This window comes from Sceloporus occidentalis, unplaced genomic scaffold, assembly GCF_023333645.1.
Source record: "Sceloporus occidentalis isolate IW3139 unplaced genomic scaffold, rSceOcc1.0.p SCAF_41, whole genome shotgun sequence".
Classification (NCBI taxonomy): domain Eukaryota; kingdom Metazoa; phylum Chordata; class Lepidosauria; order Squamata; family Phrynosomatidae; genus Sceloporus; species Sceloporus occidentalis.
Window position 1 is genome coordinate 6,491,868 of NW_028317021.1, and position 13,185 is coordinate 6,505,052.

Sequence of the window (13,185 nt, forward strand, 5' to 3'; positions counted from 1 at the left end):
GTTTTTCTGGCTGACCCACTCTGCAGTGTCTCCCGTATTCCTCGATTCAACACTGCCATCAACTTCATAAACACTGAATACTTGCCCAGTGTTTTCCCTATGGGCAAGTATTGCCCTCATCCACAGGGTTGCCATGGGTCAAGAGCAACTCGAGGGATGGCATTACCTACCGCCACGCCCCACACCAGCTTGAATATAGCTGCCCTCCCCATAGTAGTTGGGGGAAGCCGGGTGGGGTGGGTTTTTCCCACCCCTGTATTATTGTGAGTGGTCTTCTTTGTAAATACCAAGCCCTACACTAGGAAATACTGTCTGTGGGGTCGCAGTGCCCCCTGCTGACCATATCTATCATTGTCTGGGGAAAACAGAGGCGCAGGTTGAGTAGTCTTCATCCAAAATGCTTGAGATCAGCAGTGTCTTCAATTTTTGTTCAGATTCTGGCAGATTTGCATATACTTCATGAGAGATCTTGGCGATAGGACCCAAGTCTAAACATGATGCTCATTTATGTTTCGGGTACACCTTGTACACAGACCCTGAAGGTAATTTTATACGTATTTTTAAATGATTTTGTGCATGGAACAAAGTTTGTGTACAGTGAACCATGAGGCAGCAAAGGGGTCACTCTCTCAGCCGTGCGTTTTGGAGCATTTTGGATTTTGGGGTTAGGGGATACTCAACTTGTAGTTGAAATCTGCCGTTGCAGTTTTCGTTTGGGAATTCCTCAGGGCCTACAAAGGAGAGGAATTTGGGGCTGGTGGCCCTGTCTGTTCCCCCTGGGACCATGGTCAGGGATCCATATGGGCTTTGCATGGTGAGTGCATTTTGCAACTGGTATGAACAGTTAAACTCATCCTGGTGAGTTATTTTCAGTGTGACCCATAAATAATGTGGAGCTGCAAGAAACACAGCTATCTTCTGAAAACCTTTGGAGCAACGGTTCACCAGGCAAATAAGCAGCTGGCAAGCATTTTTATTTTACCATTTAACTGGGTATATCATGTTCGCCTGTCTCCTTTAGTTCTTCCAAAGTGTACAAATTGAGTGATTTGTAGAGCTGGAGTGCCACCTGCCGGCTACTTCTAGGATTGTCCTGCCCAAACCCAAGGACAAAGCAGAGCATGAGAAAGTGACCATAGCTGGATCCACATGGCAGAATTAAAGCAGGTTGACACCACTTTAACAGCCGTGACTCTGTCCTACAGAATCCTGGAACTGGTAGTTTGGTGAGGCACCAGAGATAGCTGACAGACCTGGCTGAATGCCTCACCAAACTACCAATCCCAGGATTCCTTAGGATAGTCTCATGGCTGTTAAAGTGGTGTCAAACTGCTTTAATTCTGCAGTGTGGCTACACCCTTTGAGATGGTTTGGTCTTGCATGGGCAATTAAGGCCCATTAACCTTATAAAAGACCTGCTTCAATGGAAATGATTGCTGCAAAAATGGCATTGATATACCCAGTCGCTCCCTAGCACTAGGAAAAAAACCTCTCATTGAGACCCTGTCTTTGAGAAAGTCCTGCTGAGTTAATGTAGTTCAAGATTTACTACAGGCCCACTTGTTAGGAGCCTATGCCCCTTAGTGCATGCCTTCCATCCTCACAGAAAAGGGCATGGGACAACAGTCAAGGGCCATATGAAATTAGGTGGCAGAGGTTGCCAACCTCTGAGCTTAGAATCATAGAATCATAGAGTTGGAAGAGACCACAAGGGCCATCCAGTCCAACCCCATTCTGCCATGCAGGAAATCACAATCAAAGCATCCCCAACAGATGGCCATCCAGCCTCTGTTTAAAGACCTCTAAGGAAGGAGACTCCACTACACTTCGAGGGAGTGTGTTCCACTGTCGAACAGCCCTTACTGTCAGGAAGTTCCTCCTAATGTTGAGGTGGAATCTCTTTTCCTGGAGCTTGCATCCATTGCTCCGGGTCCTAATCTCTGGAGCAGCAGAAAACAAGCTTGCTCCCTCCTCAATATGACATCCCTTCAAACATTTAAACAGGACTATCATATCACCTCTTAACCTTCTTTTCTCCAGGCTAAACATCCCCAGATCCCTAAGTCGTTCCTTATAGGGCATGGTTTCCAGACCTTTCACCATTTTAGTTGCTCTCCTTTGGATACGCTCCAGTTTCTCAATGTCCTTTTTTAATTGTGGTGCCCAGAACTGGACACAATATTCCAGGTGGGGCCTGACCAAAGCAGAATAGAGTGGCACTATTACTTCCCTGGATCTAGACACTATACTTCTATTGATGCAGCCTAAAATCGCATTGGCCTTGTTAGCTGCCACATCACACTGTTGACTCATGTTCAACTTGTGGTCTACTTGGACTCCTAGATCCCTTTCACACGTAGTTTCATTCAGCCAGGTGTCCTCCATCCTATATCTGTGCTTTTCGTTTTTCCGCCCTAAGTGCGGTACCTTACATTTCTCCGTGTTGAATTTCATTTTGTTAGCTATGGCCCAGTTTTCTAGTCTGTTCAGGTCATTTTGAATCTTGATCCTGTCCTCTGGAGTATTAGCTATTCCTCCTAATTTGGTGTCATCTGCAAATTTGATAAGTATTCCCCCAATTTTGTCCTCCAAGTCATTGATAAAGATGTTGAATAGCACTGGGCCCAGGACAGAGCCCTGGGGGACCCCACTGGGCACTTCTGTCCAGGATGAAAAGGAGCCATTGTTGAGCACCCTTTGGCTTCGGCCAGTCAACCAGTTACAAATCCATGTAACGGTTGCCTTGTCTAGCCCACATTTTACAAGCTTGTTTGCAAGAATATCATGGAGAACTTTGTCAAAGGCCTTACTGAAATCAAGATATACTATATCCACAGCATTCCCTTCATCTACCAAGCTGGTAATTTTATCAAAGAAAGAGAACAGGTTTGTCTGGCACGACTTCTTTCTCTGAAATCCATGTTGACTTTTTGTGATTATGGCATTGCTTTCTAGATATTCACAGACTCTTTGTTTAATGATCTGCTCTAGAGTCTTACCTGGTATCGATGTCAGACTAACTGGACGATAATTGTTGGGATCCTCTTTCTTCCCCTTTTTGAAGATGGGGACAACGTTTGCCCTCCTCCAGTCTGCTGGCACTTCTCCTGTTCTCCAGGACTTCTCAAAGATTATTGGCAATGGCTCCGATATTACATTTGCCAGTTCTTTTAATACCCTTGGATGTAGTTCATCTGGTCCTCGAGACTTATATTCGTTTAGGTTAAACAGGTATTCCTGTACTATCTCTTTGCTTATTCTGTGCTGAAATTCCCCTATTCTGTCCTCTGCTCCATTATCCTCAGGTTGAGTTCCCTTTGCATTTTCTGAGAAGACTGAGGCAAAGAAGGTGTTGAGTAATTCTGCCTTTTCTCTGTCCTCTGTTAGCATTTTGCCATCTTCTGCACGCAGTGGCTCTTCCGTTTCCTTCTTCTTCCTTTTGCTGCGGACATATCCAAAAAAGCCCTTTTTGTTGTTCTTAACCTCTCTAGCAAGCCTGAGTTCATTCTGTGCTTTGGCTTTTCTGACTTTATCTCTACACAGGCTTGCTATTTGTTTGAATTCCTCTGTGGTAATTTCCCCATTTTTCCATTTCTTATACATGTCCCTTTTTAATCTTAGCTCAGTTGAAAGTTCTTTAGTCATCCATCCTGGTTTCTTGAGACATCTCCCATTTTTCTTCCTCGTTGGACCTGTTTGAAATTGTGCCTTCAGAATCTCCCTTTTAAGAAACTCCCATCCATCTTGAGCTCCCTTCTCTTTTAGTATTGTTGACCATGGGATCACACCCAGTATTTCTTTAAGTTTACTAAAATCGGCTTTCCTAAAGTCTAGAACGCGTGTCTGACTCTGCCTGACTTCTCCTTTCCATTGTATAACAAACTCCAGGAGAACATGGTCACTTCCACCTAAGGATCCCACCACTTGCACTCCATTAACTAGGTCATCCCTATTGGTTAGGATCAGATCCAAAATAGCTGACCCCCTTGTTGCCTCTTCCACCTTTTGGACAATGAAGTTGTCTCCAAGGCAAGTGAGGAATTTGCTAGACCTTGAGGATTTTGCTGAGTTTGACTTCCAGCAAATATCAGGATGGTTGAAGTCGCCCATCACTACTACATCTCTCCTTTCTGAATGTGTGGTCATCTGTTCTTGAAAGACATCATCCAATTCCTCAGTCTGACTTGGGGGTCTGTAGTATACTCCCACCATAACATCCTTGTTGTTTCCCTGCCCTTTAATTTTTATCCAGATGCTCTCCACCGGGCTTCCAGGATTGATGTCCTGAATCTCTTCACTGGTGTAAATGTCCCTGACATATAAGGCTATTCCTCCTCCTTTCCTGTTTGGCCTATTTCTCTTTAAAAGGTTATATCCCTCTATTTCTACATTCCAATCATGAGACTCATCCCAACAGGTTTCAGTGAGGCCTATTATATCATATTTGCTTTGTTGTGCTAGGAGTTGAAGTTCATCTTGCTTATTTCCCATGCTCTGTGCATTAGTGTAGAGACATCTAAGCCCATGTGTTCCCTTTACATGCTGCCTGTGCAAGTTCTTTTGCCTCCCACTTTTGGGTCCTTGCACTGTTTGCCTTGTTCCCTCTGTGTCAGTTTGACTATATTCTCCAGCCCTTTTGCCTACCAGAATACTGTCTCCCTCCTCCACATAACTCAGTTTAAAGCCCTCCTGATCAAATTCTTGAGACTGTTGGCAAAAATGTTTTTGCCAACTGGTGTGAGATGCAACCCATCCCTTGCCAGAAGTTCCTCCTCATGGAACTGCAGCCCATGATCCAAGAATCCAAACCGTTCTTGGCGGCACCATCTACGGAGCCAGTTATTTACATCCGCTATTTTCTTCTCCCTTCCTGGACCGTGCCCTTCAACTGGGAGAAGAGAGGAGATGACAAGCTGTGCATCCATCTCTTTCAACTTCCTACCCAAAGCCTCATAATCCCTTATGATATTCTGAAGGCTGTGCCTTGCAGTATCGTTGGTTCCCACATGAACCAAAAGAAAGGGATATTGGTCAGTAGGCTTGACAAGTCTTGTCAGCCTCTCCATCACATCATGGATCTTTGCCCCAGGGAGACAGCACACCTCTTGAGACATCTTGTCAGGCCCACAAACCACTGGTTCAGTGCCTCTCAGCAAAGAGTCCCCCACGACCACTACACACCTCCTCCGAGGCTTAGCAGCGTATCTAAAGATGAGGGAAGAAAGATTCTCCAACTAAAAACATGCCATAATGGCTGGATGTTTTTACCACTACCTGGGGTGTAGCAAGTTATACTCGTGACATATGACAGCATTGGAATACAGACACACTTGGAAAATTCCCCCCCCCCCCAAAAAAAAAAAAAAGGTCATGTTTCCAAGCTCTACTTTATATGGATAATATACTCCTGGAGGAAAGAAAATACAGTAGGTTTCAATTTGTTTTTGGCCCAGTGCAGTCATAGAAGTGGCCAGAAGGTGGCACTCCAGACCTACCTATTTGCTTATGGTTGCCTATTATTTATCCAGTCTCTGTCTGACTTGGACAACAACGCTTTTATGTGTGCTTCTAATCTGTAAAACCTCAACCAGGTAATGTGCAAACTATGTAAAGAGGGGAAGCATACAATGTTGTTGTTGTTCTGTGCTGAAGGCACAGTTGTCTTTGACTTATGGCGATGCTACCCCTGGCTTTTCTGGGGCTGAGAGAGAGAGAGTCACCAAAGGCCATTCCGGGGGTTTCCATGCCTAACCACCCTGGTCTCCAGAGTCATAGTCCAAGGCTCCAAACCACTAGGCCATGCAGAAAATGATACACCCAAGAAAGTTCTTGACCAAACGGTTGGATTATAATGGCAGGTTTCAAGCCTCTGTTCTTGCAAAAGCTTCTCGCTGCTTAGCCAGATGAACTGTCGGAGCCCCAAAGGCTGTGGCTGTCTTCCAAAAGTAGCTATTTTTCTTGGCCCTCCAAGTGATGTGTAGGTCACCCTGGGCACTCCGGGGCGTGTTTGGCTATTCATAGTGGTTGCAAAAGAGCCAATGCTGACCCCTGGCCTGGCCTGGCCAAGTCATGGCCCCAGGGGGAATATGCAGCACTCTCAACCCTTCATTCCTCCTTCCACAGCGTGGTTTTTTAAAAACTAGAAATGAGAAAAACCCAGCTTCCGACTTGCTTAGAAAGCGAGACGTAGCCCCAGAGCGTTCACTGGCAGAGGCAACGCAGCAAAGGCTCACTTACCCACCCCTGAAGTATGAAGGAGCCAAGCCACACGCATTATCTTGGCACGCAAGGCATCTAAATTCCCCCCAAACACCTCAAGATTACTCAACGCCGACACGCTACATAACAGTTTGCTGTTCCTTCACTTGAAATCTGCTGCTTGGGGCAGCTTGCTTCTGGCTTGCTGTCACCGAAAAAGGGCCCCGCTGGTGAGACCTAGGGCAGAGAATGGGAAAACGGGTGTCAGAGGAGGAGTGTCAGAATGCGGTCACCTCGGGCTTGGCTTTGCAACTCCCTCTTGAAACCCTGGTTTCAAACAAGATCAGCTTGCTCACAGTGACTCAGATTTGTAGTTTGTTGTAGGGCTAGAGCTCTCTGACAGAGAAGGCTCAGTATCCCCCAAAAGTACAATTCAGAGAATTCCCGAACATTGAGCCAGGGCTGTTAAAGAGGCGTCAGAAACTGCATGAATTCTGGAGTGGAGATGGAGCATCAATGTTTTTAAGGCATTTACAAACCACATTCTCCCATCCTACCCAGTTATTAGAGAGACTTTTATTCCTGCAGAGGGCACTGGCTGCATTAGAAAAGTAGCTGGGGTTTCCTCAGGAAGATCACCAGAACTTCACTGGTCCCCAAATATCCATTATTGGATGCCCAGGCACCCTTTTGCTGTCCCTTCCACACTTGGCCTGACAGCAGCCATCTTGAAAAGAGACATGTTCCAGGACAAGAGAGATATTTGTGTTCATTTCCCCAAAGTTGCTGGTTTCCCTCTTGAACAATGTGTCCTGCCCCAAAGTATTTTTAAACGTCTTTCACTGCATGTTAAAACAATTGTGTTCAATCCCAGTTCTGGGAAAAGAGTGGGCTACTACTACTAGTAGTAGTAATAATAATGCTTTTAATGCATTTTGAAGTAAGTAAGTGAACAAGTGTAGAGCACTTGGCCTCAGAGCTTGGAGCTGCAGAAATGATCCAGTTTGATACTGCTTTAACTGCCCTGGCGCCATGCTATGGCATGCTGGGAATGGTAGCTTGGGGAGACATTTTAGGCCTACTCTGTCAAGAGTGTTCCAGGGCCACGGCAAACTACAATCCCCAGAATTCCACAGCATTGAGCCCGGGGCGGTTCAAAGCGGTGTCCAAACTGGATTATGTCCGCAGTGTGGATGTAGCCTCACTTTGACAAAGTACGTAGAGAGATCTTGTGGCACATTTGAGACTCACTGAAAGAAAGAAGTTGGCAGCAGGCGCTTTCCAAGACTAGTTTATTTCCTTGCATGCTTATTATTATTATTATTATTATTATTAAAATGTAATAACAGTCTGCAAAATCAATACGTAAAGAGATCTTGTGGCCCCTTTGAGGAACTCAACTGTGGCTGAACTTTGTTCCGTTACTGGACTAGAACTCCCAGGCTCCTCCAGTTCTTGGGAGTGATAGTCCAATGAGGTAACAGAGTCCAGCCCCTCCCCTGACTAAGTTCCAGCCTTGAGCTTGGAGGCCCTGGAGAGTTGTAGTGCAACCACCCCAGGAGGCTCTGTTCTCCCTAGGTAATGTCAGCAAGGGGCTGGAAATTGGGTGGGTGGGCTTCTTTTCTTGGTTGGACTAGAACTCCCAGGCTCCTCCAGTGAGCCCGAGGCTGGAAATTGGCCAGGGATGAGGTGGGCTGAGCTTTGTCATTTGGTCGGACTATAACTCCCAGGGGATGGGAATTAGCCGGGGAGGGGGGACTGGGCATCTTTACTTGGTTGGACTATAATTCCCATGGTCCTCCAGTCGGCACGGGGGGGGGGCGCTTTGAGGACGGTCCTGTTGAGGGACGGCAGCTCCCAGAACCCCCCCCCGTGCCGGCTGGAGGACCATGGGAGTTATAGTTCCCCCTTCCCGCCTCGTCGGTGCCGCCTTTCGCGAGGCAAACGTCTCCTCAGGGGCTCTTAGTCTTGGAGCCGCCTGCTTTTTCCCTCAGCCCACTTTTCCCGCCTTTTTTGGCTGTTCCCCGCGAGGCCGCCCCTCCCACCGGCGCTCTTCTGCCCTCCCTCCCTCCGGGCTCCGTCTCTGCGCATGCGCCCGCGCCGCCTGAAAGGGGGCAAAAGGCGACATTCGACGGCGGCGGGAAAGGGAAGGAGGAGGAGGAGGAGGAGGAGGAGGACGGCGGGGTCCGAGCTCCGCCCGCCGGGGCTGGCCTTCCGGGAGGCTCCCAGGCGCCGGGGCTGGGCCCTCCTCGACGGCGGGGGAGGCTCGGCCTGGCCTCAGCATGGGCCAAGGGACGGGCGGCGGCGGCGGCGGCGGCGGCTTCTCCTGCAGGTAAGGCACCCACCCGAGGGGCAGTTTCCGACTCGGGGCTGAGAGAGTGTGACTCGAGCCGGGTCGCCCCCTCAAAGGCCCCCACAGTCTGTGACATCCATATTTGATGGCCCCTTTGGAGACTCCCTGGAAGGAAGAAGGTGGCAGCAGGGGCTTTTCTAGACCGAAGTCCACTTCCTCAGGTGCATATGACTGTTATTGTTGTTGTGATTCAAAGGTGAGAACAGTCCGTAGAGAGATCTTGTGGCCCCTTGGAGACTCCCTGGAAGGAAGAAGTGGGCAGCAGCAGCAGCAGCAGCAGCAGCTTTCTGAGTCTCTGGAATGAAGGGAAGGCGAGGGAAGCCCCTGCTGCCAACTTCTGGAGCCAGAGCAGCTCAGGCCCTCTCCAACCAGGTCCTCTCTCCAGTGTGGATGGCGCTTGGGCAGATGCCCCTTTAGCCAGGCTGGCAGTGCCCAGGTACGGATGCTGCTGCCTCTGTTGGACTTCTGCCTGCCCCTTAAATGGGGATGGGAAGGAGCTTTGCTTTGCTGAGGGAATGGGCATCTAGCCTGTGGCCCTCCCAAACGCAGAGGAGGACTGCTACAGCTTTGTACTTGCTGCGTGCATGGATTCATGCCCTTCTCTTAGTGTGCGGATGTGTGAAAGAGAGTGCTCTTGAGTCCCGCTCTGCATGGCTTTGTCCACTTGGTGGGTCCGCTTTGGGTTGTCACCGTCGGTGGCTGGCTGTGCTCCCCTCTCCCCTTTTAGCGGGACACTTGTATCCTCTTTGCCACACACTTTGGAAAAGCGTCACCAGCTCACCTTCCGCTTGGGGGCTTTTCCAATCCCTAAGGTGAGCTTTGTCCAGAGAGGGGTTGCCTTTGCCTCCCTCTGAGGCTGAGAGAGTGGACCTTGCCAAGTTCCCCCTGGCATTCTCATGGCCGAATGGGGATTCGAACCCTGGTCTCTGGGGAGGCCAAAGAGGTGGCGCTGCTCATGCCTGGATGTCAGCATGGATATGACTCTGCCAGCCAGACGGTGTGGTGCAAGGGCAGGCATGGCGCCTCTCTTCCAAGGTTGTTGGACTCATCTGCCAGAAGGCCCAACCCAGGGACGCAATGGGTGCAGTCCAGCAACATCTGGAGGGCTGCTCCATTCCCGTCCCCCTTGGAAAGAGCTGGGGAGGGGTCTCTTTTTAAAGGCCAGACTATACATGGGTAATTTTCAGCATGGCAGTGGAAAATTTGTCTCTTCTAAAAAGCCAAGATTTCTAGCCCCTTGCAACCCTTGGCTCAGCTTCCCCCTCCTCTATAAATCTGGTACCCATTTTTTCTAAGGAACGGAAACAATAAATGAATGAAGCGAAAGATGAGTGACGCTGAGACTGCCAAAAGGGACTTCTCTACCAGACACTGCTTTTGGTGCTTTTGTGGAATCAATGTCAAGAGTAGAATACCCCTCTGAGTTTCAGTTTGGACACCTCAGTGATCGACTTCTCCAGTTTGATCGTGCACTTCCTAAGCTTCTGAATGTGGCAAATCTATTGAGGGGAAGCATGCCTTTCGGTCTGCTCAGGTGTGTCTGTTGGACCCATCCTGTTCCCTCCACCTTGGCCAAACGGTTCCACCGACCAGATGCAAATGGAGACTTCAAGGAACCTCTGTCTTGACGGCTTGTTTGGAAAAAGGACTTTAAGCAGAGACAGCTTCTCTTTCCACACTTGGTGACAAGCTGCACCTGCTGAAATTGGTTTTTCCACACAGCCCTGATCTTTACTAGGAGCTTAACATCTTGTCCTCCTCTCCATTACTTCCCTTGTCACTTCATGTTGTTCTGCTGTTTCATTTTTTACTGTCTGATCCCTTGCAGCTCTCTGTTAGAGACGCTCCGTTCTCCTCAGCTAAAGAATGGATGGTTGCCCTTTTTAAAAGAAAGAATTGCTAATGGAAAAAAAACTTTGGAACACCCGCTTTTACAGAAGAAATGGGAAGACAGCGTGAGCAAGGGCCATGCAAAGCAGAAATATGAAAGCGAGTTTACTCAGAGTCTTTTCACTCCTTTCTCCCTTGATAGATTTGTAATCTTTTAGACATGGCATCTGTCTCTTTGGCTTGTGTTACTTCTCACTTGTATATTATTGATCATTTATCTATGAAATATTGTTGTTTTTTTAAAGTAAACTCCTCTCAAGGAAATCAGGATATCTTATATCTTCTCTCCCAGTCCTGTATGAGGTAAGTTAGGCTGGGAGACTGGTCTAATGTTACCCATTGAGCCTTGTGGTTGCGTAAGGGTTTGAACCTGGATCTTTCCAGTTCCTCATCACACCCTTCTAATTGCTGCACCAGACCAACCGGCTTTGATGGCCCTGTATAATTCAGAGTGAGCACAAGCCAAAGGTCATAGAATCATAGAGTTGGAAGAGACCACAAGGGCCATCCAGTACAACCCTTTGCCATGCAGGAAATCTAAATCAAATGATCATTGGATCCCCTGCGCTACTATCCCCCTGCAAGGCACTGACATAACTGAGTAAAGGGTTGAGAGGTCAGAGAGCAATTTTTTGCTTTTTCCTGGCCCTTTGTAGGTCACACTGGCAGTCGTGACAGTGACTGGAAGTGGCGTTTCAGATGCGTCACTTTTAGACTGGCTTGAGGTGCTCCCTGAAATGGCATTTAGAGCCCAGTCTGTGTCCCCAGACACTATTTTCTACCCAAACTAGTATTTTCCAGCCATTAATGTCCAGGTTTGGTGCAAGGGGCAGAGCCATATGGTAGCCCCCCAGGACAGGCTACATGCCCCCCCTCACTGTTGGCATGAATAAGTAAAGTAGAAGAATGAACAGATTGCCAAAGGCAGGGTTTGGAAGGCTAGGTTTGAGGCTGGATGTATTTGGCTATCGAGCTTCATATGCTTAGAAAACGGTATTTCCTTTTGAGCGGAGTGTGATTTACACATGCAGACGATTCCACTGTGACAGTTCCCCTGAACTGGCACTGTCCAGATGTGTGTGATTGCAGTTCCCACCATCCTCAGCGATGTTGGTTGGGAATAATGAATGTTGCAGACCTCCACACTGAGGTACAGCAGAGAAGCCTTTTCCTGCCACTGAAGGTAGGAGGCTGTCTTTGCTATCCCAGCCACATTATTGCTGCCAAGCTTGGTGGAGGTGGGCTTCTTGGGGTGAATCACAGTGGTAGTTCCACAAGTGACCCATGGAGGTCAAGACAACTGGGGAGTTGGTGACATTGCAGTGCTTTCAGCTGTGGTGGTTGGTAGGTATACAGGTGGTTTTCTGAGGAATCTACAGTAAAGTATCAGAAAGCTGGAGCTGATAAAGGCAGAAGAGGAGAATTTGGTCTTTAAAGGAAACCTGCAATGGAACAGCTGCCATTGTATCTTTCCCTGCCATGACAAATGGCCACAATTGCTAACTTAGAGAGCTTTGAGAGGGGTGACCAGACAAATCCCTGGAGGTGGAAGAGGGCTATGGACCAGAGCTGGAAAAGTTCCTGGGTGAAAATACTGTGTTCTTGTTACTTGTTAGAGTATTTTAACTGTGGCTCAGGATTCTGGGTGTTGGAGGCCTAAACAGCAGAATTTCCAAGTTGTAACCATTCCCTGGTATCATGCCTCTGGCTTTTGAGTCGCTTGCTTCTAAGAAGGCAGGGCTTGTGACTGCTAAAGGGAGGGTCAAGCTCTTTTGTGACATCTCCAGTTGAAGGCCTATGGAGCAGGGACTGCCATGGAACTTTGGCTAAAATAAAAACTGTTCATTTTTTGTTAGTTTTTAAAAATCCACAGTTATTTATTTGTTTGTTTTAAAAGCCCACAAGACTCTCTGGCTAATCCTCACAGATTGGTTTGCAACTTGACTGCTGTGTGACTTTGAAATGGGTGTCCGTTTAAAAAAATATTCTGGTCATATGAGAGCAGAAAGGCCTGGATTTCTGAAAGGGTTGTTTGTATTAAAATGGCCTCATTGGGTTGTTGATTAAAGGGGGAAATTAGCTGCCCTCTTTGCCAAACCCTCCGCCTGGGAAGGGCTGCCAAATGTCAGTAAGATTCAAGGCAATTCTCAGCAAAGAATTTTTGGAAGTTCAAACACTCCTGTCACTCATGCCTATCCTGTGCTAGGAACAGTGTTTTATGGAAACAGTACATGTGGGGCTGGTGTAGCAGCACTGTTTAATAAACACGGATGACAGTGTCCCTTTCCATTCCTCTCTGGCGTCCCTGGCTCTTCTGAGCTTACTTGCACTCCTTACTTGCACTAGAGGAGGCGTAGATTTTCCTAATGCCCCCCTGTAGCTATGAGCTATTCCTATTGTAAGATGAGATAGGGAGAGGGTGGCTTGGCCTTGAGTAGTCAATTAAGAACCATTGGATTTACAAAAGACCTACTTTTTTAGGACTGGTTTGTTGATAGGATCCATACAGCTGTTTGCATTTTCCTACATTTTTAGCAGATGAGCATCAAGGAGGGGGTGTCTCTCATAATGGACACCTACAGTTCAGAATTGATCAATCCATGCCACTGGATATGATGAAGATTAAGGCTAGACACAGATCAAAAGACTAGGGCTGATATATATATATATATATATATATATATATATATGTATATGTGTATGTGTATGTGTATGTGTATGTGTATGTATGTATGTATGAGAAT

General features: G+C 47.5%; 1 protein-coding gene across 2 annotated transcripts in view; it reads left to right on the forward strand.

Annotated features, from left to right (window-relative positions):
• The first annotated feature begins 8,360 nt into the window (after window positions 1–8,360).
• SH2B3 (SH2B adaptor protein 3) overlaps window positions 8,361–13,185 on the forward strand; it is a 45,235-nt gene continuing 40,410 nt past the window's right edge. Inside the window, exon 1 of one of the 2 annotated variants that reach the window (XM_089489830.1) lies at window positions 8,361–8,530. The gene's annotated coding sequence lies outside the window, so the exon portion shown is untranslated. Of the gene's footprint in view, window positions 8,531–8,747; window positions 8,988–13,185 lie in introns of those variants that run through there. The other variant, XM_089489829.1, reaches the window with a different exon arrangement.